The following is a 5,537-nucleotide window of genomic DNA, read 5'->3' as shown; positions in this document are numbered from 1 at the left end:
ATCAAGCATGTCCAAAAGACGATTATCCTACACCTTTTATCGACTAGATTGTTGATGAATGTTCCGGATGTGAAATCTTCTCATTCATGGATGGATTTTCTGGCTACAATCAAATCAATATCCGCCCATAGGACCAATCTAAAACAACTTTTATTTGTCTGTGGGGCACATTCGCCTATCAAAAGTTACCTTTTGTTTTGAAGAATTCAGGGGCTACATTTCAGAGGGAAATGAATTATGCCTTCCATGACATCAAGCACATTGTTCAACCTTATCTTGACGATTTACCTGCTCATTCACGAAAGTGGACTGATCACCCGCAACATTTAAGAGCAATATTTTTACGGTGTCGACACTACAAGATAAGACTCAATCCACACAAGTGTGTGTTTTGTGTTGGCTCTAGTCGATTGCTTGGATTCGTGGTCTCAAAGGATGGAATTTGACTTGATCCAATTAAGGTCCAAGCAATCCCTGACTTGCTTCCACCTTCAAACTTGTTACAGTTACAGAGACTTCAAGGGAAGGAAAACTTTCTGAGGAGGTTCATTCCAAAATATGTTGAATTGGCTAAAGGTTTTACGCGTCTATTGAAGAAAGAGGTACCCTTCCATTGGGATCAGGTTGCGCAAGCTTCCTTTGATGCTCTTAAAGATTCCCTGATTAGAGCATCATTAATATATGCCCAAAACTATCAAAAATACTATTACCTGTATCTCGTCGCTGCGGATACAACCATTGGCATGGTTTTAGTCCAAGAAGAAAGTGGAATTGAACATCCTATTTATTACTTGAGTCATAATCTCAACGATACAGAAAGTAAGTATTCTTATGTCGAAAAGTTAGCTTTGGCAGCCGTTCAAGCTGTGCAGAGATTTCGTCATTACATCCTCCTCCGTAAAACTACCATTATATCGAATTGCAACCCTATGACATATATTTTGTCACGTCAATTGTTGGGGGTCAAATATTCCAAATGGATAGTAATTTTGCAAGAGTTTGATTTCAAGTTCATCGAGTCTAAATCAAAGAAATCTCGTCTTTGCTGAGTTACTTTGCGATCTTTCCTCATCCTCCAATGATTCAACATCAGAAGCATCAATCTTGGATGAGTCTCTATTTCTTATCTCGTCAAGTGATCCATGGTATGGAGATATACTGATCTATCTCTAGACCCAAGCTTTCCAACCTAATACCTCTCACTCTTAACAGCGACGTACTCGATACCAAGCCAAAGATTATCTTATCATTGGTGATAAGCTTTATCGTTGTGGTGTCAATACGATTTTACATAGGTGCCTCACTCATGAGGAACCCAAAAAAGCTTTGAATGAATGTCATTCAAGTGCTTGTGGTGGACATTTATCTAGTTACACTACCACACAGAGAATTCTCCGTGTTGGTTACTTCTGGCCAACCATATTTAAAGATTGCATTATTGCTGTCAGAAGTTTCCATGCTTGCCAGATATTTGACTGAAAAACTAGATTACCACCTACACCACTACATCCAGTCGTTGTTTTTGGCCCATTCGCCAAATGGGGCATTGACTTTTTGACATGCAACCCCACCTCGGGCGAGGGGCATGGGTATATTATAGTCGTCGTTGACTATTTTACCAAATGGGCCGAGGCGATGCCAACATTGAACAACAGTGGCGAAACCTGTGGGCATATCGAACCTCGGTGAGAAATGCAACCGGATTTACACCCTTTCAGTTGGTGTATGGTTTGGAAGCAGTCTTACCAATTCAATGTGAAATATCGTCTCTCAAACTCGCGATTGACCTGCTACCCGACACTTCTGAAGAAGAAGCATGTTTCTTGGAGTTAATCCATCTGGATGAAACCCGTCATGATGTCGCATTGGCTAACGAAGCGCATAAGAAACGTATTAAGGCGCAATATGATAAAAATGTCAAGCCTCGTGTCTTCTCAGAAGGTGACCTGGTCTTGCTTTACGATCAGGAATTTGATAAACTTGGTGCTGGAAAATTTGAACCGCTTGGATGTGCCCTTATATTATTAAGTGTGTTTTTACGAAAGATGCCTACGAGTTAGTGGACTATGATGGGATTCCATTGTCACAGCCCCGAAACGGGTTGTACCTTAAACATAAATATGCTTAGTTAAGTGTAGTAAAACTCACTGTATATATGATTTGATTGCATGTGTGTGTGTGTTTCTTTTAGAGTTCTTGTTTGGTTAAGTAATCCACTTTGCATTTGTTGCAAATGTCGAACTTTTCGGAACCATTTATTGGTTACGCCGATGGGGATAGTTGTAGTACACAAAATCTATCCTTTGTAGCATGGGCCATTTTCACTCCAAGCGGCGAGTTAGTGAGTTTTAGAGGGATTCGTATTGGTCGATCGACGAACAATATCGTTGAGTATAGCGCATTGATTGAACTTCTCTCTTATGCCATTTCACTTGGCATACACTAAATCATCATTAGGCTAGACTCACAACTCGTTGTACTATAACTTACTGGCATTTATACCATTCGAAACCCAGCAATTCATCGCATGTTCCTTAGAGTTCATATTTTGGAAAGGTATTTTAAGTTTATTCAATATCAGCATATTTCCAGAAATCTAAACACATTAACTGATTCTCTAGTGAATTATGTGTTAAATAGACATTTGCAACATATGTAAAGTAAATATTTTCAATTCACATCATCAGTTGAATAGGATTGCATCACATAACCATAATAAAACTCTGAAAGTAAAATAGATAATTTTTTTAAAAGCTTTTACAAACAGTGTGTGTCTAGGACAAAAATTGGTCATCTGACCCAAAAACTCAAAATATATGCATAAAACATCTAAGTAAACTAGTGGTGCTCATGATAACAGCTCACAGCCTGTGTTATCATGCGTAAAAGTCTCATCCAACGACTCGGCACACCAATGGTGTGGCGCTGCAGTCGCATAGGCAACTCCTCGATCCAAACATCCAGAATTCCTAAGGTCAAACCCTCTATGTGGACTTGTAGCTCAGCCAATGTCTTGGCTAAATCTAAGTCTCAGAGAACTGCTCTCCCAATAGGTTTCTGTGCTGGCCCACCTGTCTCGTTGGTGTCCCACAGGTCGAATAGGTTCAACATCTGCATACATAAAAATTGATTTTGTTTAGTCTTGGAGTCAATCAAAAAACACAAAAAAAAAAACGTAGAACCTTAAAATCAAAAAACACTTTTTTCAAACAATTTACCTATAGCACCCCACTGTGCTCCAACTGGTAACATCAAGTTTGGATCTCCACGGAAATCCACTCCTGAATATGGATACTTTGTGATGGCCATATCATGTCAATCAAACCACTCAAAGAACACAGGGGTAAATGAGATCAATGACTGACCAGCATGCCTAGCCATAAGATCTACCCATCTCTGCATCTGTGGATCCCTAGGTTCAAATACACCCAATGAAACAAGTTGTGGCTGCATAAGTGGAATTCTCTCCAAGGCGAAAGAAATCAGGATCGACCCATAGCCAAAATTCTTTGTCTTTCCGCTTTTCACCTTGATCAGTTGTTCTTTTGTAGATGAAAGTACAGCCTCACACCAGTTGAACACTTTTGGCTCTAAACACTCTAAAGCATACTGCATGTATGATCTATTTGCCAAGTGTAGTGTCGCGCTGCCAGCCAATTTAGCAATGGTAAAGAGGATCATCCTCAATGGTAAATCACTAACATGCCTGATGTTAATCTTTCCATCTCTACTAGGTTGTGCACCTTCCCAACAAAACTGTCGTATGTAATCTCTCAGTGATTCACCCCCTTTGGCAAATCTAGATAGTGAGATGGGGGCACCCCGCCTCAACAGTCTAGTCAGAAATTAGATGTCATCAATGGTAAATGGGATCACTTTGTCCCTAATGTGAAAGGCCTGATCAGTAGGATCCCATGAATGAACAAGGAACTGTAAAAGCTCAATCTGTTGTCGCATGTTAGATAGCCAGAAATATTTGAGTAACCCGCAATTCCTTAGGGCCTCAACTGTACCCTGATTATTTAGGGAAATCATATCTTGTTCTTCATGCTCTCATTCTCTCCATATAATCACCATTTTGATCCGATGAATGTCTGCAATACAACCATTAGACAAATTAGGATCCATTTCTTGCAAAAAAAGAGGAAATTTTGGGAGAAAATAGCTATGTGAATTTGGGTTTTGCGCCCAGCACACCCCTGCCTTAGAGATAGTGCACTGCAATGCATGCAGCCTTCTATGTGTGTGCAATGCAGCGCACCTTTCGATGATGAAAGGGTGCACTGATCCCAGAGTTCAAAATTGAAACCCTAGGGGCCTCAAAAACTCAAATTTTTTGCTTGAAACTGAAAATGAATGGAATGAAATGAAAGAGAATAGAGATAGCTCCTACTTGGTCCGAACGACATGAGGAATGGTCCATTGAATCCTCTGCAATCAGCTGGTGAACTTCGAGGTAAAAACTTCTCCAAAGCACCAAAATCAAATGGTAAATGTGAAATGGAAAAAATGAATGGTAAAACTTGTTTTTATGTATATTTCTTGCACATTTATTGAGTTAACATTAGTTTTTATTCATTTTATCCATGAAACATGTATTTGTAATCTTTTTTGATGGAGTTTTGAGCAGGATTGACAACTGACATGCAAAATTTCATGAGCTCAAATGTAAATTGAACATCTTTGACCACAAAGCAAACTTTTATCTCTTTTTCGAGCTTTGTTAAAAATGAAAAAGGAACCCCCTTGGAGTCCTCTTTAAGCTCTTTTCAGACTCTCTAAACATGAAAATATTGTGAGTGCTTGTCCTTTCCAGCTCGTTAACAGATTGGAATTGATATTTCTCTTGTATTATTTTACGCTTTTTCAGACTTGAGAGATTATTTTATGAAAAAGAACTTTTGGAGTTTCATTTTTGTCCCTTTTCAAACTCTCTAAACATGAAAAGAACCTAGTTATATTTTTCGTTAAACTCGTTAAAAACATCAAATAGCGACAAACTTTTCCATCTAGACAAGACCAAGTTTCACCTTCACTAGACTCGTTAAAACATCAAATAGCGATGGATTCACCCGAAGGGTGAAATTATACAAGCAGCATATGTTATCCTCCTCAAGCTTGATTAAAAATAAAGAGGTACTGGTCAGCAATGACTGGGGAAAATTGAAAAAAGGGGAAAACACTTTATGGTAGCAAGTCGCTCTTCAACATGACACTTTCACCTCATCACTGTGACTATGTGGGTTGGGTCATTCAGCTTGATGGTTATCACACCGTTGGTCTATCATACCATCCATTACTTTGTTTTGGGTCAATGCTACCAATTCATCTTAGTGTCACCGACATGTTCAAGAGAATTCATTCAGTTCAAACTTCATCCTTTGCAATATCGTAAACCTTCATTTTCATGACCGCCATTCCTGAACCTTCTGTCGTCAGTCAATTTTTCATCTCCAAAATCATTTACCTCATTTTGTGTCGTTGATGTGGGATACATCAAGGCCCTCCTGCGATGAGTCGCTTCTTGTCAACATTAG

Source organism: Pinus tabuliformis, chromosome 9 (genome assembly GCF_031772625.1).
Source record: "Pinus tabuliformis cultivar Carrire ecotype Pingquan chromosome 9, CPIR1, whole genome shotgun sequence".
In the NCBI taxonomy this organism is placed as follows: Eukaryota; Viridiplantae; Streptophyta; class Pinopsida; order Pinales; family Pinaceae; genus Pinus; species Pinus tabuliformis.
This window is presented reverse-complemented; position numbering follows the sequence as displayed.